We start from the raw sequence: 23,923 nt of genomic DNA, 5'->3' as shown, positions 1-23,923 counted from the left end.
TCTTCCCGTCTTCTCCGAAATTCAGCCCTAAATACGGCTTACTTCAGTTCGGTTTTATCCAAATTGAAATCGACCATCATTAAGCCGCATCGCTGCAAGGAAAAGTGAGGCCACTCAATCAGCAGGGGCTGTGAAATCGAAAGTCACGAAAACACCTTGACATTGTTATTCTACTCTCGTTCATAGGATGTTAATCAGTAAGCGACTAACTCTAGAAACGAGTGGTGTGCAATAAAAACTGTCACTCCACATATTTACGAGGTAATAAAGAAGATTGAGGTGGAAATAATGGCAGACGCCGGCGCAATAGGGAGCCCGCCGGGCATGTGGCAAATTGATTTGTGAATTGTAAAATTTTGAAGATAAGTCTATTAATCTATCTATATGTATATACAAAAATGAATTGCTGTTCGTTAGTCTCGCTAAAACTCGAGAACGGCTGGACCGATTTGACTAATTTTGGTCTTGAATTATTTGTCGAAGTCCAGAGATGGTTTAAAAGGTAGATAAATTATGGAAATGCTCGGAATTAAATAAAAATATTTTTTTTTTTCCTTTAATGTGTCCCCCAAAAGTTTAGGTATTTTATTTAATTTCTAAAACATTACTTCCATGATAAATTTATGCTAAACCCAATCATGAGGCGTATTTTGAGTACGCACGATAGTAACTTCCATCTGGCAGTAAATTTCATCTTGCCTATTTCCACTTCATTAATAGTGGTAGGACCTCTTGTGAGTCCGCGCAGGTAGGTACTACCACTCTGCCTATTTCTGCCGTGAAGCAGTAATGTGTTTCAGTTTGAAGGATGGGGCAGCCGTTGTAACTATACTGAGACCTTAAAACTTATATCTCAAAGTGGGTGGCGCATTTACATTGTAGATGTCTATGGGCTCTGGTAACCACTTAAAACCAGGTGGGATGTGAGCTCGTCCACCCATCTAAGCAATAAAATATAAACTTAAAACAATACAAATGAGAATTCGGTTTAATGTTTCTAACAGGGGTCGCGTCATTCACATAATATCTACTGGTTCAAGTAACTACTTAACATCAGATGGGTCATGAGGTCGCCCGTCAATCTATAAAAATATAAATTTATTAAATGTGAAATTCTCGATTCCTCAAATTAGTCCCCGAAGAGAAAGCGCAATTATTCAACCTAATGCAATAAAAGAATAGATTCTGTCAATAACGCATGTTACTTAATAAATTAACAGCAACAAAAGTAATATAAAAACAAAGAATACCGAGTAAGTGACCCAGAACTTATTTCGCAAATTACTCGAAAACATTCATCGAGGAATATTCGAGAATGAAATTCTAAAGAGCCATTAGAAGCCTCCACATAAATAAATTGTCATCTATACTTAGACGGGAATTAATCTCGTGATGACGGTAAATAAAAATCTCCATCAATGGTGAAGGTATTTCTTAATATTTTCCCGGGCCCTATTGAGCGGGATCTAAACAAATTCGCCGAAAGGAATTCCCTTACCGAACACGTCAATCAACTTTTGTGGGATTGTAGTAAAAAGATAAGGGCCACAATGTACTCTTACACGTCGCTTTATTCTGAGCGGCGCTGTTGCGTTTTTTTTTTAAGAAGCGCTGCTTAATTGATTTTCTTTGTTAAATTTTGTACCATATGAGCTTGTTGTTTAAATGCTTTAAATATTTTTCGTCATTAAATCTCTAGAAATGCAGTTAAAAAGGCGGAAGATTGAAACAAAAGTGTTATTGAATCTGAGTAACCCAATTGATACAATATCTTATAATTTTACTAAGAAAAAAAAATACAATAATAAATGACAGATCTACAACGTACGTCTTAGGCCTAATTGAGATCGTCCGTAGTTAATTTGAGATCATATACAAAGCTTGGCAAATCTTCATAAACCGTATAGCATGAGATATTGATTAAAAAAAAAAAAATGTTTTTTTTGGCGCGTAAACGTGAAAAAATTTAGGCGCACTGAATTTTAAAATTTGTTTTAAATATTTTTAACATAGTAATTTAGTGTATTGTTTTGTAAAATAATTTCATAGTATATGGTGGATAAGTTTGTATAAATAATTCGCTATGAGGAGAAGCGGGAAAAGGAAAAAAAAGAGGAAGGAAGATGAGAGCGAAACGGACGAAGGGGAAGAAAATTGTTTCTTTTCCAATACTTCGGACTCAGAAAGTTTTACACCAGAAATTGATCCGTATAAACCTTTTCAGGTTGAAAATTATCACAGGAAGTATCCGGATAATTCCAACAAAAATGAATTTATCGTATTTCTTTCTCATATAGTTGATGATCGCACATTCACTGACAAAGACCGCATGTATCTTTCTCAATGTATTCGCAAACACGGCGTCTCAGGTGTTTTACATTTGAGAACAATCAATAAATTTAAAGTTGGTATTACTTTTGACCTGGCCAATAACGCAAATGTTTTCTTACAAAATAAGAAGCTATTAGAAGAGCTTCGGTTAAAAGCAAGCATACCGGCCTCCGATACTGAAATTACTGGAGTGTTAACTTCAGTACCAGTAGGATTATCAAATAAAAAAATTTCAACTTTAATAGGTAGCTCTCGAAATATCATCCAGGTTCGTAGGTTTATGCGTAGGGTCAAGAATGACAACGGGTTAGTCACATTTCAACCAACACAGACAGTGGCAGTGACATTTGCTTCGACACAACTCCCACAGTACGTATACTTGGATTCTTGGCGACATGAGGTATCTCAGTATATTCCCCAAGTAAAGCAGTGTCTAAGATGTTTGAAGTATGGTCACATAGCTAAATATTGTAAAAATGCAGAAGTATGCTCAATATGCACGGAAAACCATAACTTTAAATCATGCACAGTGGCAATAATCAATGCCAAATGCGTAAACTGTGGTGGGAACCACGTTGCCATCTCATCTCAATGTCCTATTAAAAAGAAGAAAGTAGAAGAAAATAAAATAAAGTCTAAAACTGTTACCTATGCAAATATATTTGACGAAAAATCTTTTCCACAACTTACGAACAGACATATAGAAACTCAATTACAAAACTTAACTAAGTCCGAAATTTTTATGAATCTTTTAACCAAATCAATTCTTAAAGTAATTAATGACCAAAAAAATGATATACCAATTAACACTGGTTCCATACGTAACATCCTGCTTGAAACTTTCAGTCAAAAAACCTTATTTCCTTCTTAATGGATCATTTAAATATATTACAATGGAACTCACAAAGTATTCTTTGCAATAGATTATATTTAACACATTTCTTATACGAGCAAGATATTCATTTAGCAATTATATGTGAAACTTGGCTTCGTCCAGAAACCGTTTTCAAAATTAAAGGTTTTAACGTTGTTAGACATGATTCAGGCAATAAGCACAATGGAGTGGCCATTTTAATCAAAGATACTATTCAGTACAAGCATTTGCCAACTTTTTCAGACAATGGTCTCCAAAACATATGTGTGACAATTTTTCTTAATAATAAAGAATTAAGTTTAATTAGTTGTTACTGTCCTACTTATAGTTTTCCCAGATTCGATAAAACTAAATTAGATAATCTCATAAAATCTATTCCACATCCTTTTATTTTGGCCGGTGATTTCAATGCTCACAATACATCTTGGGGTTGTAATTCAACATCACGTCGTGGTAGAGAGATTTTAGACGTCATCAATGATAATTGTCTAGTTCTGTTGAATGATGGGCAGGTTACTACTGTTGGATCTTCATCATGGCGTCCAAATGCATTAGACCTTACAATAGTTTCTCCAGAACTTGCCATGTCTTGTGAATGGTCTGTACATAACGATCCTCTCGGCAGCTATCATCTTCCAGTATTAATTAAATTCCATTTAACAACTGCAACTGATATCCACAACACACTTCATACAACTCTTCCTGTTTATCCAAATTACAAATGTGTCGATTGGAATTCTTATAAAAATCGTGTAGATGTTGGTCTTCAAAAAATAAATTTCAGCCAATATTCATCTTTAGAAAGTTACGATATATTCTGTAAATTATTGGTCGATTCAGCTCAGGCTTGTAGTGGCGTTTCTCGTAGTAAACAAAATATATCATCTCGTAAAGGTCCTATTCCACGACCTAGACTACCTTGGTGGAATTTGAAATGCTTTGATGCTGTTGTAAAATCTAAAGAGGCATATGTGAAGTTTAAAAATTGTCCATCACAAGAAAATTATATAAACTTTAAAAAACAACAAGCTTTTAAAAAACTTACATTAAAAATAGAAAAACATAACAGTTGGGTCCGTCTTTGTGAATCATTCAATCGCTCAACACCATTGTCTTTGATCTGGAAACATATGAGGAAATTTGGTAAAATTTATAATTCAAAAGGAGAGCAAGATGGTTGGGTTTTGGAGTTTCTTGAAAAATACAGTTCTGTTTATCAAAATCAGCTACAAATTGAAAATGTTTTGTCAACTAATAACAACAGTTTTTTATGTGATTCTTTTACTCTCCAAGAGTTGAAATCTGCAATCGCTTCTCGTAAAGATACAGCATTCGGTTTTGATGGTATTCCATACATTTTGTTTAAAAATCTCAGTGATTCTGCTCTGAGAAAAATATTGTTGATTTTGAATGAATTGTGGTTAAATATTGAAATCCCAACAGACTGGAAAATTGACATTTTAGTACCGGTATTAAAACCTCAAAAACCTAAATACAATGCTAATTCTTATCGCCCAATAACTCTCACTTCATGCGTGGGTAAACTTTTTGAACAGTTGTTAAAACAAAGATTGGAATTTTTTGTTGAAAAATATAATTTAATATCTGACAATCAGTATGGTTTTCGTAAAGGTAAATCTGCACATGAAAGCTTCTGTCAATTGCATTTAGATATTTGTAATAGTGTTGTAAATAAAGATTGTCTTGTTGCTGTATTTTTTGATATTTCTGGAGCATTTAACAGTGTTGATATTGATGTCCTCTTCAAAGAACTGTGTGGTTTAAGTATACCTGTCAAAATTGTAAATTGGGTTCATAATTTCTTACTAAATAGAAAGGTTTATGCTAAATATAATGGTAAAATTTATGGTCCTATGTCTTCTTCAACAGGTGTTTGTCAAGGAGGAATATTGTCACCCCTGTTATTTCTTTTGTATATACACAGATTAAATGAAATATTAGGCACTAATATAAAAAACTTACAGTTTGCAGATGATTTAGTAATATACGCTAGTGGGAAAAATATCCAGCAAGTGATTGCTGATATAAATTTAGCTCTAACAAAGTTACATGAATATTTTAGTTACTTAAAACTTGAAGTTAATGCGGCCAAATCAAAAGTTTTGGTTTTTGGTAAACATTCTTCTATTCCTCCCGTAGTATACAACAACTTACCATTGGTTCTGTCGTTAGAGGCTAAGTTTCTTGGTGTTTTATTCACAACTTCATTATCCTGGAATGAATATGTAGAATTAATTATTGCAAGAGCCAATAGAGCTTTGAATATATTAAAGAGTTTGTCAAAAATCAGTTGGGGAGCAGACCCTAAAATACTGCTGATGTTGTACAAATCATTGGTCAGAAGTCATTTTGAATATGGTTTTTTGTGTTTTGGTTCAGTCCATAAACTTGTTGATAAACTTGATAAAATACAAAACAATGCCTTACGCTTAATTACTGGTGCATTTAAAACCACACCTATTAATGCAATGCAATTAGAGTGTAATTTACCACCAATCAAAATCAGACTAGAGCATCTAAAAGAAAGATTCATTTTAAAAATATATACAAATAAAAACAATACATTACTTAATTATTTGTCATCTGCTTCTTCTACTTTCTTCAATAAATGTCCATTTGTTCTTGAAAATATATCTGGGTTTCTTCAATTTCTTCATGATGCACATATTCAGCGAAATAAATCCCATTTTCCTTGTTATCAAGGTGAATTTGAAAGTAAATACCCTGATATAAATATAGTAATAGATTCTGAATTACATAGAAAAGAACAAGTATATGAAAAATTTTTTTCTTGGCGAGATCATAGATTCATTTATACAGATGGGGCTAAAAATGATATATGCACATCTTTTGCTGTTTATGATAGTGTCCTGAAAGATGGAATTGGATATAAACTTGATAACAACTTGAGCATATATTCTGCTGAAGCTGTTGCAGTTTTGTCTGCATTGCAACATATAGATAAGCATAAAAATACTTGTTCAAAGTGGGTTATTGCCACTGATTGTATGAGCCTATTAAAAAGTCTTAAAAATAATGTAAATAAAACAAATGTAAATTATTTAGTGTATAGTATAAAACAACTTTTGTATTATTTGAATGTAGTTTGTCATGTAAATATTGTACTAGTTTGGGTTCCATCCCACATTGGCATATTGGGCAATGAAAAAGCTGACCATTTAGCAACCATGATAACAAATTATAGTGTGGGTTCTGTCCCATATTTTGAAGTTGGAATTCCTTTCACAGATATTCATAGTTGTCTTAAAAAAAGAATGTGTGATAACTGGAAGAAACATTGGGATCATTCTACTCAAGTCTTATCTAAGGGTACTTGGTACAGTCTTTTGAATTCTGAAGTAAATAAAAGACCTTGGTTTTGTAAAGGAGAATATGTAAATAGAAAGTTTTATTCTATTTTATGTCGTTTGAGGTTTGGTCATTGTCGTCTGAATTACCATCTATATCGTATGAGAATGATTCTCAGTGACTTGTGTGATCGTTGTGGAAATGCTGAACAACAATCTATAAACCATATTCTATTTTCTTGCCCATCCTTTAACATTCAGCGCCTTGTGTTAATGGATGAGTTACAGGACGTTTATGGATCTTCAAATTTGGTACCGCGCTGCATACAAGATCTATTGAAGAATGAGTCTACATACCAGTATATTTGCAAATTTTTTGTAAATACTGGAATAGAATTATAATCTAAATTGGCGATCTGAATTTAAAAAAAAAAAAAATTCAATTTGACATATGTCAGTATATTTTAAAGGAAAAGATTACAGGACTTGACGTACCAACTAAGAATACTATGGACTGAAAACACTCCCGGATTATGAAAAATGAAAATGTAGAAAATGAAATAACGGAAGACAATACATTGTTACTTAAAAACTTAAGACTAATTTTACGAAAGACGAGGCTGTAAGGACTCAGTCCATTGCCTGCTTGCAAGAGCAAAACATTAAAAAAAAAAAAAAAAAATTTACGATAGAAATGAACTTCATAGACCTGCAATTATTGAAGTTATAACCCATTCCTGTGACTTGCTACGCAAAGACGGTGACCGGGAATTGCGTCCGAATTAGTAGTAACAAACAAAATAACAATGAACAAACGTTCATTCAACGACCAGACAAAACCCAATGGATTTGAACCTCGGCTACCCAATATTCTTTGAAAAAATTCTAGCTATCAGAGTCATTGATAATTTTGTCAAAGATGCAATCGAATGTCACAGCTTCAGAGCAGAAATGCATACGCATTTTTATCATAATCGTCAGAAGCACATCTGAAATATCTGCTCGTATGTCAACATATCTAAAAGTTTAACGAAAGAAAAAAATATTGATCTATACGAATAGCACGACCGTGTCGTAAACCCGAATGGGAGGGTTAAATCTCATTACTTTATAGCAGATGTAAAACGATTTATAGAGGTTAGCCGCTTGCTTCACTGATATTTTGTTATGTCCTTATAATTCTAGGTTGTAGTACACTTAGTTCGGTTAGCTAACGCGCTTACGGTCCAACTTTTGCTGGAATCGTTTACAATACAGTGGCGTAGTTAGAAATTATTAATATGGCTATAGGTTTCTTTTTCTTCATTTTTTTTTATCGGTCAAATATTCGGATAGAGAAACATTTTTTTTATGACAGTCCTATTAATTTAGTAATTCTGTTATCATTAACAAATCTATTATATTTTTTAGTGCCAAATAGCGTTATAAACTATCATAGAGCAATAAATATCGGCAAGTGGCTGACGTTCAGAAAATAGTGAGCTCGGTTTTGAGTAAATTGAGACTGTATTACTTTGTCAACTCTATTTAGCGGTGTACCGAATTACATATATAATAGGGAAATTACTGATTTAATTTATACATAATTGCAATTATTGATAACGAGAAATTGTAAAAACTGTCCAGCTTTGAATGAAGTTTTCTTTTTTAAATTTTGAGTGACTCCAACTTAAGCGAGAATAAGTCTATCTATCAATGTCAAAAATAGGGTATTTCTATTCGAAACTGACCAGTCCAGTCCGCCTCTGTGCGAGTACCACGTGCTTGGAGTCCAAATAGGTGATTCCGAATAAAAATTTTCTTTTCTTTAACATAATTGGTTCGCGAGCTTTATGTGTTTGCGTAAATTCGAACGAGGCTTTTTTCGTTTTCTGTTTATTTTTCACTGGAAGTAAGTAATGTGTCTTTGTTTTCTTATAATAGTTTCTGTTCGGGAGATTTTTGAAAATGAAATTGCATTTTTTATATTGAATCATAACGTAAATTTAGTCTACCCGGCATCTTAGAAGTGAAAAGTCCAGGTCGAAAATAAAATAAAACCTAGTTTCGTTTGAGATATATACGAACTATAAAGATACCGCCTGACTTATCATGCCGACCACTGTAATATGTTAATATAGTATAGTTATATAGTACTTAAAATGGTGCCGTCTATTCTTTGACGAATTTCTTAGGCGCCTTTTTGTGAATTACAGGGAAAGATGGGCTTGTGCTATTCTAAGCCAAAGTATCCTCTATTCTATTCTAGACAACACGCAGCCATTAATGATATGGTTAATGTCGATCGATGATGTGACTCTGATGGAACTATCGTAATTTGACCGTTTAATAATATACGTTTGATTATACTCTTTCCATTATAATTGATCTTTAATAGTATATCCGATATAAATGAGAATACTGCAAAAGACACATGCATCGATAATTCACACTTTCAAATTATAAACTTAGAAAATATATTACAAAAAAAAAAGATGTCGCACAATATGGCGTTTCGCAAAATTGAAATAAGCACGGTGCGTGCATATTTCTTTGTGATGTGCATCTGTAACGTGGCGACACGTGGTGCAGTTTGATCGTGCAAACGAGCAGGCTTAACGCTGCGGTTTTAACGTCTTCGTTGTAGAGTCAAAAAAAGCCGGACGTGACTTTTCGTGAAGCCTCAGTCAAATCATATTCCTGGTCTATTTTCTCCTTTGACGCATCACAAGAGCGGTCGTGAACGTCACTCAGTATCATTGCTGTGGGCAAATGTTATGCGCCATATGACCAATCGCCACTTCTCCCAGTTTGTGGTGAGCCTGGTATACTTTTAGGAGGCTTAAACGACGGAGGAAAAGATCTTCCACCGAGCGGGTGATATTTGCTCGGTAGACCGACGGTCCGAATGTTGTTGTTCGGAACTTGTATATATGCGCCTTATCTTGAAAATGTCGTAAGCGAGATTCAGGCATCTATCAGTTATCTTGCGTTGTATGATGGCTACCCGCCACATCTCTCCCCTCCGAGACTGGAGGTCGTGTCATTTTTTAGTTAGCGTTGTCCGTGCTGATATTAGCTTGCAAGGGCCAGTGCTGCTCGAAGCCTGCGGTGAGTCGAGGCTGAGCTTGAATGCTGCGTGCGTGTCGCCAGTGCTGCTCGAAGTTTGCAGTGAGTCGAAACTGAGCTGAATGCTGCGTGATTGTCGCCAGTGCTGCTCGAAGTCTGCGGTGAGTCGAGACTGAGCTTGAATGTTGCGTGCGTGTCGTGCGTAGTCCATGTGATGCAGAGCTGCCACGCCGGAGATGTGTGACCCCAAGCGTTGATGATCCGGTCGTGGGCTGCGATGAACTGTAGCGGCGTGATGAGGCAGTGAAGTTGCGTGCCGTAGGACCAGGAAGCGCGGTGAGTCGGCTGCAATGGTCCTGTTGAGGCTGCGATGCTGGCTTGCTGTGGGACGACTGTTGATGACTTTTTTTTTATCTGCAAGAATGCGGGAATCGTGGTAGCCGAAGTTCTTGATGCGCTGATGATGAAGGCTGCAGTTGTCACGTCGGGGTCACCAGTTTGTGGAATTTAAACGACAAAGGGAAGATCTTCCACCGAGCGGGTGATATTGCTCGGTAGACCGACGCGACGGTCCTAATGTTATTGTTCGGAACTTGTATATATGCGCCTTATCTTGAAAATGTCGTAAGCGAGATTCAGGCATCTATCAGTTATCTTGCGTTGTATGATGGCTACCCGCCACATACTCATGCAAACAACTGTCAACTTGACGAGGAAATGACTCCATAGAGCACCTTGTCGTTCAGGGCAAAGTAGAAGGCACCAGACCGCGTAGAAGGTTGCACATGTGATGTTCTATTTAACTTTTTGTACACGTACCTATTTGACAACAATTTTGGCATTTTGTAACAAAATACTCGACTGTATGGACTATTCCATTTACATATCAAATGGACAACTAAGCTTCAAAATTACGTTCTCTGGGTAGCCGTTGGGTTAGTACTGTAAATGTTTTTTTTTACAAACTACTTAGTACTACTCTATTCGCTCAGTAACACGAAGCATGCTTTGGCGTATGAAACTGGATCTATCCATTATTCTAGATACCGCGTCTTTGCTTTCCAATTAATGGCTTCAAAAATCGTTACAAAACCGTTTACTGGTGGTAGGACCTCTTGTGAGTCCGCACGGGTAGGTACCACCCCACGCACCTTGCCTATTTCTGCCGTGAAGCACTAATGCGTTTCGGTTTGAAGGGTGGGGCAGCCGTTCTAACTATACTGAGAACTTAGAACTCTTATCTCAAGGTGGGTAGCGGCATTTACCTTGTAGATGTCTATAGGCTCCGGTAACCACTAAACACCAGGTGGGCCGTGAGTTCGTCCACCCATCTAATCAATAAATAAATAAAACTACAAACTATTAATGTATTTAATCTTATTCTTTATTGTACACACAGTTAATATTACAGTAATTGCGTAAGATATAAAAAATGGCGAGCTTAACTCAACAATTGAGTTTTCTACCAGCTAACCGTTCTTAACGAAGGAAAGCTTCAAATGAGTGGGTAGAAGAATACAATCTAATCAATTTACAATCTAGACAAGAACAATAATAAAAAATATAAAAACAATAATACATAATATATTAGACTTCATATATATACATACACACATAAATAACGTAAACATATACATACACGTACATATATAATGAAATACATATAAGTAATACTAAATTGATAGATAGTGCTCCTTTAATGCCTTCCTGAAAACTTCAAGTGAGGGACTTGCACGGATTGAGTGTGGAACTGAGTTCCATAGACGCACAGAGTGCACAGTGAACGAACCGCCGTAGCGGCTGGAGGAGTGAGGGGGAAAATTATCTTAAAGCGAAAAAAATCTTAAAGCAACAATTCTCTAAAATATCGCTAAACACTAGTTGCTAAATTCGTGGTTATTAATTTATAGTTATTAGAAACACTCGTCTGCACAGTTCAAAACTGTTTAGCGTTCAGTCGAGTGCGGGCCCAAAGTTGTCTTTAATTAAATGTAAAACTCGCTCTGACGTCACGTCGGGTTTGTTTGTGCGTGCAATCCGGCTTCCTGTAGCGACGGCGACGGCTGGCTTTGCGCGTTGAAAGATGATTAGTAACTGAATTTAAGACTATCATAATTTATCTAACGATTCGGTACCGTTGGCAAAAACATCTGTTTCGGTTAGGTTTTTAGTATTAATTATTATTTCTTTGTTTGGTAATGAAATTTAAAATAAGTCCGCTAGAGCTTGGGCGGTGGTGAGCAATTTGACAAATAAGTGCCACCTTTTTAGCTATTTTAGACGTGCATCAGTCATGTATTCCAGTTTGGAGAATAGTACAGTCGTTATTACAATTTAATTGAGAATTTGGCTTATGTTATCCACAGAATCCAGTAATCACTTAATATGCTAAGCAGCGGTAAGTCATTGGCATTGCTGACTTCCACGGGCGACGGTAACCACTCAGCATCGTTTGGGCCATGTACTCGTTAGTTCCTAAAGCAATAAAATAAGTCTTTACAGTAATGGTCAACGATGAACAAACTGATCGCCAGCAGCTATACTATGAACATAGTCATACTGCCTACCTTTAAGTATAACATTTCAATAATATCCAAAAAAAGAGGCAGCTTATGTTAAAAATAAACTAAGTTTGAATACTTTTAATCACAAATGAACAGCTTCTAACTAAATTTCGATGACACTTGATTAATTCAAAAGCTTCGCTGTGAAAATCATTTTCGAAATAGCATTCGTGTACTTAACGAAAAAACAAAGTGCTTAAAGCATTCTTAAAAGAGAAGCTTTCTAAACATTTCGGACTTTGAGTTGTAAGCTTCAAAAATCTACGAAGTCTTTAGACGAAATTAAACTAATTGAAAAAGTTTTCTAATTATCGCCTTAACAGACACTCGAAGTAAATCGCCTTTAGGGTAAACAACACCTCAGGAATTTGCTCCCGTAAGAAAAGGAAGCTTTTTGGTCTAAGTCATAAGCTATAATTTTAGTTAAGCAGGGCATTGAGATGGGTTTCTCCGCGGCGTTGACCTTTTACTTTACTGACAAAGATGTGGCAGGATGAATATGTTGCACAGTTAATTGAAAAAAAAAGGTAAATTTGAATGGTTAGGGGTCATTCGTTCAATCCAAAGTATATGTTACTTACCTAACTATTTCATATAATCATATAAATATACATATACTAATATTGTGTATTATCCATATATTTTACCATATCCAAAACATTTTCGATTAAAAGTTTTGCATCGTCAAGTTAAATTGTTATTTTAAACTCAAAAAGAACGAATTGATATGCATTATGTTATCACACTGCTTTTGTATCTTGAAATTGAGATCAAAAAATTAAAATCACAAAATCCGCTGACAGCTTCTAACTTATATGACTATCAAAATTTTCGTAACCTCTCGTTCTCTGTATAAAAAACATTGCGTCTCTGCACTTCTTGACATAAACGATCTTGAACAACAATAAAACGTCGGGACTTCGATTCAGCTATAGATCGCGAGTCAACAATATTGCCGGTTCGCTTATTTTATTGAAGAAATTTGTAAATTTTATAACGTCTTTTGTGTTGCTGATGGGAAATATGAATTGTCCGGAATCGTGACGCGTTTCCCCCTTTGTTTTAGAAGTTTTATTGTCGACCGAGACGGTGCTTTTGAAAAATTTAAGAGATTACCATTTTCTTGGGGCACGGCGAACGTTTTTTGAAAATTGCGACTCTAAGTTTTGGGAATGTAAAATTTATTGATGACATTGATCTTAATTTGTCTGTTTAAGTACAAATTACGCTTAACAAATTGTTAGATTAACTCCAAAAAAGCGGGTAGGGCATCAGGATTCGAGGCTAAAATGGACCGAAATTAAAGAAAGGGTTTGAATTTAAGCAGCCCCAAAAATCTTAAAGTTATTACGTGCTTCTTTTTCAAGTGCTTCTATGACCTCGAAACTCTTTAAATTGGACTATAGACTAAGCGGGAAAAGGAATCAAATTTCGTGTTATTGTGTTTTTCAACGATTTTCCGTACATTGCGGAAAGCTTTATCACAGTTATTGATAAGTGGTCTTCAATTAGTTCAGGTTCCAATTCCCACATTTCAAACGGGAATCTATGATTGTTGAGGTGCCCTTGCAAATTTTTATTTAAGCCCTTGTAGATAGACAAGCATACGGCCCATCTGATGATGAGCGGCTACCGTCGCCCACGGACATCAGCAATGCTAGGGGCAGAGCTAAGCCTCGCTTACCGTATTCTAATTACCGTGTGGATTTACAACACCTCAATCTCACTGTTTCCGTTCATAAAATTCAACATATAAAATAAAAAGATTCCGCTACAAAAGGATTTTAATTTTGAAAAATTTTCCGATCTGTCAGCGGCTGAAAAACAAATGGGACACTTATATTCATAATTTAGTATTCAGATGTAATTTAACGTACCATGTATTCAAAGAATTATGTGCAAGTCATATTCCTCATTGCTTATTCATCGGAAGAGCACCGATGCATCACTTAAAACTGCTTCTCTGCTCTCTTCAGTCCCACCAAGCTTCTAGGTTACATTCGATTTGACGACATTCTTAATAAATTTCATTATTCTCAATTCGATTCTCGTGTTTAATTGTTCGTAATTAATTCGTGGGAAATTTGTTTGAAATTTTTAAGTACATTCTCAAATGTCTAAATGAGCTCCTTTTAAATATTTACCGAAGTTATAAACACTGCGATGTAGGTACAGCATATGGTAGGAATATTAAAGTAGAAAATCAAAGAGAAATTCGAACACAATAGAAATCAAAACCAAGTGGTAGTAACAAATCCATAACTATGCTATTTTAATATAATACACATATAATAAAAACAGATAACGCAAATTACATTCATGATACACGTACACATAATTTTAAATTTACTAAAGCACTTTCTGTTATTTAGAGCCAAAAATAGGGAAATAAATGAATCTTTTTTTTTGCCACAAAGTATAAATAGTGTCCATAAACCTGTGTAACTTTTCAAAGCGAGCGTACTCCCCTAAGATAGTCGTTAAGTAAATTAATATGACTATAAAGAATGATTAAAAAAATTACGTCAACAACTCGCTGGGATTCACAAAGGGGAGCATCCCTTGCACGCAAAAACAAAATTAGTTTTGCAGTCGAAACATTTTTGTTCAACAAAAATTTCCATTGAAATTGGTTTTAACAAACGCAAGCACTTTTTTGTATTTTTGTATACAGAGTGGTATAAAGTGTTATGAGTTCTAGCGGCCCTTGCTGTACAAGATTTTTTTTGAGGGCACAGAAATTCGAAAAGACAAATCTTTTTTTATTATTATTATCGTTCCTTTCAGGTTTTGTAATTTTAACGTCTTAATTTGATACTGATGCACAAAAACGTCATGATAATCGCCTTATCGTTGCCGCCGCTGACTACTCCCCGAATCCTGATCACGCAGGAGCCAGTCACCGTCGATACCCTAGATACGTTCTTACGGATCCATCAGATCCAATAACCTTTGCATGAGACGCCTTCAGCTTTAACACCAGGAGGCTTAGGGACCCCGGTAACCGTACTCATCGAACTCGACAAAGAGGTCGACCTGTAACCTAACCCATGCATCAGCACGCTCCACTAAGTTTCTCGCCGGATCTTCTCAGCGGGTCGCGATTCCGATCCGGTAGTAGATTCATTCGCGAAGCAACTACTCTTGAGTTATTAGATCTCCTTCTACGTTTTGTATTTTACTATCCGGACCCCCCGGACCACTCTCGGTGCTTTTAGGCTCTTTAACCCAGGTCACCGGTCTCGTCGAATTTGTCGATTATAAGAGTTCGACTAGTGAACTAACTTATAGACACAGCCCACTGAATTTCTCGCCGGTGATAGGTTCTGCGAAGCACTGATCTTGCTAGGGCCAGTCTTAGCAAATTGTCACAGGTTGAGCCCGTGAGCTCACTTACCAGTCCACGAAAAGTTGGAATAGCCCCATAAGCTACCAGTGAATAAGTAGAGAAAAATATATATTTTACTTATGTAATAAATTTTCTTCTTTGTTTTGTTATTGATATTTTTAGGTTGATAATTAACGGCCGTCTGGTGTAGTGGTAAGTGACATAGTCACTACACAAGGGGGTCGCGGGTTTGAATCCCGCCAAGAGAAGATATTTGTATGATAAATATAAAAATGTCTTTTCCAGGGTTATGGATGTATATTAAATATATGTATGTGTATAATAAAAATATTACATTTATTTCCGTTATCTGGTACCTGTAACACAAGTTCTTTACGAACTTAGCACGGGACCAGCTAACGTGGCGTGATTGTTGGTCAATATTTATTATTATTATTATTATTATTACTGTTTCCAAAAATAGATAAATTACGATAAAGCTCGCTAGTCGCTACTAAACAAAACAAATAAAATTATCAGTTGACAAAATGGAGGGGAAAATAGACTCTTTTGTCTTTGTCTATTTTTGTTTGGCTCGTAATTTAATGAAAGTAATAGTCTATTTATAACTATATTAAATTACTTGAAAAAGCTTTACTATAAAGCTCATAATGAACCGCAATATTATGTAAACAAGCTCTCATATCTTCTAATATTCTTGTTGGCACCTGAGGAACGTGAAGCACGCTCCATATTGAATTCACTTGTGATGCATTAAGTGCATGCATCATCAAAGTTTAATATGAAGCTTTTTAAGTTCACGCTGAATTATAGAGAGGTTTTGAAGTTGATAGTGTCAGTATCTTATTCATTGTTGGTAATGGTTTCTAAGCTTTTGAAATACAGATTTGTATTCAGACTACGTTTCAATCAATTGAGATTATTATTTTTCGACTTTTTGTGAGTATCACTGGAATAAATTTGAAATTGGTAGAATAATTTTTCTTAACCGCTATGATAAGTTCTTCTTCGAACGAGATTTCCAATATTTTGGTAGCTAGGGGTCCAGTTCGCTTATTCCGCTTATTTTATTCTACCTATCGTCAAAATTGCTAAATAAAAGAAGAATTGTGCGTCTGTTTTTAAGCTTATGTTGGTATCTGCTATATTCGATCAGGCTTCTAAAAGATGTTTACCCGATACCACACTATTAACTCAGGCAGACTTTTATCTTGCAAAATACCAGTGGCACCTAATTCACTAATAAAACCTATGCTACCAGTTGACTGTTTAATGTAGACCTAGAATAGGACCACCTCATTTCTTCCCGCGGGCATCATACAGGGTGAATAAGGGATAAGCCGGAGACTGTAGAAAAGCGTTCTCTGATCCTCATAATTCAACCGGTATTTACTGGAGTTAGGGCGTATGTTGAGTCTACTCGGATAGTTAACACCATCCTGCATATTCCTGTCTTAAAACCTGTCCCATTTTTAGAATTATTTAATAACAATAACAACCATGGTATATATTATGTCGGTGCTCTACAAAGACCGCCGGACCTTTTCAGTGGGTACCGCGTTTCCGATCTTGTGGTAGATTCTGCGAAGGACTGTCCTTGCTAGGGTTGGTATTAACAAATTCGTTAGGTTGGTGCCCCGTGAGCTCACTTTCTCGACCGATTTTTTTTTTTATTGCCTAGTTGTGTGGACGAGCTCGCAGCCCACCTGGTGTTAAGTGGTTACTGGAACCCATAGACATCTACAACGTAAATGCGTCACACACCTTGAGATATAAGTTCTAAGGTCTCAGTGTAGTTACAACGGCTGCCCCACCCTTCAACCCGAAACGCATTACTGCTTCACGGCAGAAATAGGCGGGGCGGTGGTACTCACCCGTGCGGACTCACAAGAGGTCCTACCACCAGTAATTACGCAAATTATAATTTTGCGGGTTTGATTTTTATTACACGATGTTATTCCTTCACCGTGGAAGTCAATCGTGAACATTTGTTGAGTACGTATTTCATTAGAAAAATTGGTACCCGCGGGATTCGAACACCGATGCATCGCTTCAACACGAATGCACCGGACGTCTTATCCTTTAGGCCACGACGACGATTAAGCTGGCATAACCCCCTAGATTACCAGCATAGGTAGAATAAAAAAACACATTGTTACTGGTGGTAGGACCTCTCGTAAGTCCGCGCGGGTGGGTACCATCACCCTTTTTTTTTTCGGGTGGAGGGCCGAACCTCCTACGAGGTCCCCGCGCAAAAGAGGCGCGCGGGGTATGTGAGACTCTACGATCTGCATGGTGTTGTGAGCAGACCGCGGGTCCAAGGATTTTAGGGCCTACCCACTAAACGACTCCCCTGCACTCTTACACCCGACGTCCGATCCCCTCCGAGGTCAGAACCCGGACGAGGTAGGGGGGCTACTGCGGTCAACACTACAACCAGACGGCGTGGCTCACCCCAAGGACGCCCAGCCGTCGGTACGGCAGCCCGGCCTATTTCTGCCGTGAAGCAGTTAATGCTTTTCGGTTTGAAGGGTGGGGCAGCCGTTGTAACTATACTTGAGACCTTAGAACTTATATATCAAGGTGGGTGGCGCATTTGTGTGATGTCTATGGGCTCCAGTAACCACTTAATACCAGGTGGGCTGTGAGCTCGTCCACCCGTCTAAGCAATAAAAAAAACATAAAGGCAAATAATGTAAACATGAACTAGACTCTGATAGCACGATTGCTTTGAATTGTGCTGGTTACCATAAAAACCAGTCATTCTATTTTATAAAAGATACGGGTAAAGGCAACTCAGCATGCTGCATACCTATCCTTGCTTGCTTGACAACCAAAGGTCTTCTTTTTGCATATCAAAAAAAAAATGATATGAATAAATTCGGGAGAATGAACCAGGTGACGGGCGGCGAATTCTGTGGTCCACTGACCTATATAAGCGTTGCTTTTTTCGTGATTTTATAAGGTTAGCTTTGTGGAATTGAATGGGTATAGACGACATTTTGTCAACTACGCTATCTTATAGAAGGCCCGGTCTAAAGTCCAAAGATATCAATAGCCCATAGATATCAAATCGCAACGTAAAAACCGTCAACTACCTTGAGACATGAGGCCGCAATCTCATGGTCGACCTGGTGTTCACGCATATAGCAATAAAAAAATCCAAGGTATACGTCGAAACTGGTCTACTTTCCCAAGGGCATGACAATCATTGCCTTCGTATTAGATTGCTCAGTTTTTGTACTTTACAAAATCCTTGAGCTGTAGGTAACAACGGTATTCGCAAAAACGCATCCTTTCACATATTTACGTTCACCCAATTTTCCGTGAAAATATACTTAAAGCTCCAATAAGCTTCTCTATCTCGACGAAATTTTATCAGCACTATTCGAGACTGGCGAGGCCGGAAGACCCCAATACGACTCCATATCTATTGTGTCCAGTCGATCGACTCCCTAATACCGCCCTTCGGGTCAACGCACCCGGAAGCCTTTCCTTACCTACCCTTGGCCTCTGATTTTAGCGAACGTTTTTTTCATTAATTCAAAACATAATTGTTTGTAACTGTGATTAGGGTTCAATTATAGATGTTAAGTTGAAACATGATAAAATAATTATGCTAAGGTGGTTGTTTTTGTAATTAAAGTCAATTCGTTTTTATTTTGACTTATTTATATTAGCTATCCGTTTAATCTGTTGCTAGCCTGTATGCATAACCAGAGCCCGTGGACATCTTGACACTTGAAACGTGGGATCTCAATAGCGTTATAATACAGTTATCTTGGCAGACGGGAACGCATGATTCATAACTGCTTAAATAGGCAAGACGTGTATTCTGCGCCTCGAAATCAGCATAATCAAAAATTCTTGATAATTGATTATGGTATGGCATCAGTAGAATTATCACAGCTCAAAATCTAGATTTATAGCACAGGAATACAAATCAATTTGCTCCAGTTGATGATCAACTGTTGCAAAATTATCAACCCAATTTTTTTTTCTCAATTCCATCAACAATTATCCTGCTAAAAGGCTGACAACTGCTAACACTCGTGAACAATCAACGAAAACATCTCATTTCTTTAATAATAAACACAAACGCCCGTCAAACTGAAGCAGTAACAACAAACATAACCCCTCCTGACTTACAAACTTTTTCAACTACCTTCGTTAAGGGCGAAAAGCTTGAAAATTCCAGCAATAACTTGAGCTCTTAGAAATTGCCCATTGTTAAGTACCCTACAGTGCAGAGGGCAAAGGAAATAGAATAGTGTACCCATGGGACACTTAATCATGTCCCTATATTGTTTTGAGGTGCCCCCCTGTTTGATTAAAATGTCAGAAAGGAAATGGCACGCCATTTTAACGATTGTCTATTTTTAAAGGTGAACATTTTATTGTCTTTCCGGTTTTTAATGCCGGTTCGTTCAAATACTTTCGTAGAATTTTATTGCTAGTCGGAGCTTCTGTTTTGAGTTGTTTCTGTTTAATACCCTACGCTAGTGATCCATTTCAATAATCAGAATTTCACTCTTCCGTGCAGTATCGTTGACTTTTTTTTTTAATTTTAGGCTTGGCGTTGGAAAATCTAGTGCCATTATGTGATAATTAGAAAGCTATTGCTCAAACATAACTCAGAAAGTCAGCTTCTGATCTCAAGACGGCCGAATTCACGTTGTAAAAATTGAGCTTTGCTTACGTGTAACTTGAAACAGAAATCTATGATTACAGTCAACTAATTCTAATGGGCAGTTTGGTTTTACCTGCCCAAGCTCGCCCACAATACGCCCTACTACTTAACCCGCACAATTTTCACCTAAGTGCTTATTGTTATGTGGCTACTTAAAGTGTGTTGAACTCTGTGCAGGCTCTTCTTATTACTATTAATACGCAGATGAGCAAATCTAGTTGTCGCAGCCTATAGACATCATAATTTGGATGCTTAGACATGATTTTTTAGAGTTTTGATTGTATTGTTTTTTTTATGAACGAAGGATTACTGTTGCCCCGGAGGCCTTTCCAGTTTCACCAGGACAGGTGGGCGAGCAAAGACTCAGCCAGGAGGGGTGGGATTCGCTAACAGCTGCCCGAGCGCCTCCAAAGGAGACCAAACAACTCAAGAGCAGCTGCTTCGCGAATGAATCTACTACCGGATCAGAATCGCGGCCCGCTGTGAAAACCCTGCGAGAAACTCAGCGGGTTGATGATTAGGTTAGGTTGCACGTCGAAATCTTCGCCGAGTACGGTTATCGGGATCCTTAAGCCTGCTCCTAGTGTTAGAGCTAAAAGCGTCTAATGCAAGGGTTGACTGATTTCATTGTACAAAGACCACTGCTCAACCGCATGCATAAGGATGATAGAATTTACTCATAAGGACTGACAGCGCGCCGCTACAAGTTAAGAAGGACAATTTTATAAAAGAAATATTTTCTCTAGACTGTCTATATAAACTGGCATATCTTAACACAATACAGATCCGATCCCTTTGTATTATGTGTACAAACACGCTTCGAAGTAACACTCGAAAGAAGTTGCAACTACCCTCCAACAATGGAGCATCGAGCGTTTTCTTATATAATCAAGCACCGTTTCTGCCATGGCTTGAAGATGTTTTTACATTAAATATGAGATAGCGTTTTGCTATTCAAGTCTATGAGTGAGCATTTATAATGAAACTTAGAGTGTTCTAGAATTTTCCTGTCTTCTAACATAAAGATAGATTTAAAAAACCTTTCACCGTTCGAATCACTGGTTAATTTAGTTTGCAATACAAAGTGCTTTTAGTTTTATAGATATGTTCCGGAAATTGATTCCTTTTTTTTAAGTGGATTCGTTTTTATATTATTAGCTATCCGTATAATCTTTTGTTAGCCTATATGCATTACCAAAACCCATGGACATCTTGGACATCTCAATAGCATTTTAAACAGCTATCTAGCTAGACGGGAACGCATGATTCATAACTTTACGATTTAAATAGGCAAGAATAAAAACTTGTTAATCATGAAAACTTAGTCTTCAACGTTTTATATTTTTACTCACTTTAAATAAAAATAGTGGGTCGTCAATTCCAAAAATGTTCTTTTTCTTGCTGTTATCAAATTTATTCGTTTGTATATTTTATTGGTTCTTCCATGCTCTGATTTTATCATACTTATAATACATATTCATGCATACTTATGTGATAAGATAATTTATTTGTTGACGTTAAGTCTTAGGATGCTGTCAGAAAATACAATGCGGCATGACGTGAACAAAGAAAGCGAAGGCTAAAGGATTACTAATCTCTTTAATCTGGCTTTCTTTAATCTGGCTATTATCTTTTTATGATTTTGAATTTGAATTTGAATATATCGCTTTCAACTCGCTACCTCTTCTAACAATGTGCACACGCCACCCGCTACAAGAGGGCACGAGCGAAGGTTGTATAAATATTGGCGGCTCGCTTTAGGCCTAAGTGCCTTCTTTGTGTCGACAATAAAAGAATAACATTCATTTACAAGAACAATGAAATGCCCACCGCAGTCCTCCGAAAGTGTTAGTCTGAATTATTGACGTAGAGCTTTCTAAGATTTCACGATGTAAATCTAAATTTGATTAAGTATATTGCAATTTATTTTCTATGAACTTAATATTTGTGTTACTAGGATATTTGTTTTGTAACTATCAACATCAAAGAGCTTAAAAGTAAATGAGAAGTAATAATATAAAATTCTCAATACAATAACGTTCTTTTGTGACTTCGACGGGTGTATTTATTAAAAATAATGAGACCGATAAAGATGGAAAATGTTTTTTTTCTCTGACAGCGAAAAGTAATCTAAAATTGCAGAGTAAATTAACTATTTATATCAGAAGTGTTCTACGAATCCATATTAAGTCAATGACTCACCAAAGTTCAGTCGATTAAAAGGCTCTAAAACCTAAAACCTCTGAATTCCAATGTACACTTCACAAAAGATCTTAAGGCACAAAATCGCTTGGCTCCGGAAGTCTCAACATTCAAGGTGAATTTTTAATGTCCTTCTTGTGGCTTTCAGTTTACGACCATCTTATATTGTGAATTTTATTAGTTGTCGATTTTTATCGTGGATGGAACAAAAACAGAAAAATAGACTAGTTAATACATTCATTGACTCGGTGAAGCACTAGTTATTGTCTCTGACTGATCCGCCGACGGTTTGATTATCACATCGGGCAATCAATTGTGTAATAAACAGGTGTGCTTGTTTGTGTTTAAAATTTACATATGTACCTATATATATATGAACACATCTAAAAGTATGAATGTCAGCCTCTACATGGAATCCTAGTTTAGGACCAAATGTTTTTTTCTTAATTTTTTTATTGCCCTTGTAAGCAGACGAGCGTACGGCCCACCTGATGGTAAGTGGTTACCGTCACCCATGGAGTTCAGCCATGCCAGGAGCAGAGGCAAGCCGCTGCCTACCGTTAAGTACTCTCCACAAGCCTCGTTTAAAGAAGGATATGTCATAGCGCTCGGGAAACACCGTGGAGGGAGGAAATGTGTGAGAATTGTCCCCGGTTATTCTTATTGGTTATACAGATTTATAATCTAAATCTATAAATAATTTTGTTGTTCCTATTGACGTTTTATTAGGGTAGAATATTGTTCGCAACGAACGCAAACAATATTGGGCTATTGGGACAATATTTATAGATCGTTATACAACACGGCGTGCAAAAGAGGATTGGGTCTTATTTGCCGAATATGAAAAGTAATTGACGATCGATTAACAAAGCTCGCAGAGTCATCGAAAGCAACAAAAAATATGATTGGCGCAATGTGTGACAATGAAATAGTCTCATGAATAATTGAAACACACGAAACACTAGTGGTTACTGGTGGTAGGACCTCTTGTGAGTCCGCGCGGGTAGGTACCACCACTCTGCCTATTTCTGCCCTGAAGCAGTAATGCGTTTCGGTTTGAAGGGTGGGGCAGCCGTTGTAACTATACTGAGATCTTAGAACTTATATCTCAAGGTGGGTGGCGCATTTACGTTGTAGATGTCCATGGGCTCGAGTAACCACTTAACACCAGGTGGGCTGTGAGCTCGTCCACCCATCTAAGCAATAAAAAATAAAAAAACTTGTAACAACGAAAACAATCTTAAATTGGATTTCTGAAATAATATTTCGAGGTCATAGAGCATTATCTGCTATTCTAAATAAAGTGAAGAATCGTGTGTAAGCAATAATGTTTCTTTGTCATATTATAAATTAAGTGTATATGTATATGTATAATGTTAGTGAAATAACTGCACATTTATGGATTTCTTAAGCGCTTGTAAACTATAAAATGGTCAGCGCGTTCGTGTAGTGTGAGGCGATGATGTTGAGGGTGAAATTCCACAGATATACGAGGCCGTCAGCGCAAAAGTGGCCTAGCCCACAATTTTTCATAAT

General features: G+C 36.7%; 1 protein-coding gene and 1 long non-coding RNA gene across 3 annotated transcripts in view; one reads left to right on the top strand and one right to left on the bottom strand.

Moving 5' to 3' along the window:
* Ten-m (teneurin transmembrane protein Ten-m) overlaps positions 1-23,923 on the top strand; it is a 774,430-nt gene that overhangs the window by 330,399 nt on the left and 420,108 nt on the right. The window lies entirely within an intron of this gene.
* LOC114251533 (uncharacterized) lies at positions 2,968-7,207 on the bottom strand. The gene is made up of 5 exons (XR_016324051.1): positions 6,892-7,207; positions 5,795-5,950; positions 5,381-5,438; positions 4,251-4,996; positions 2,968-4,162 (listed from the first exon to the last, which is right to left on the bottom strand). It is a non-coding gene; the product is annotated as an uncharacterized LOC114251533 (long non-coding RNA).

This window comes from Bombyx mandarina, chromosome 13, assembly GCF_030267445.1.
Source record: "Bombyx mandarina strain Sakado chromosome 13, ASM3026744v2".
Classification (NCBI taxonomy): Eukaryota; Metazoa; Arthropoda; class Insecta; order Lepidoptera; family Bombycidae; genus Bombyx; species Bombyx mandarina.
The sequence above is the reverse complement of the archived record's forward strand: the minus strand, read 5'-3'. Positions and strand labels throughout refer to the sequence as shown.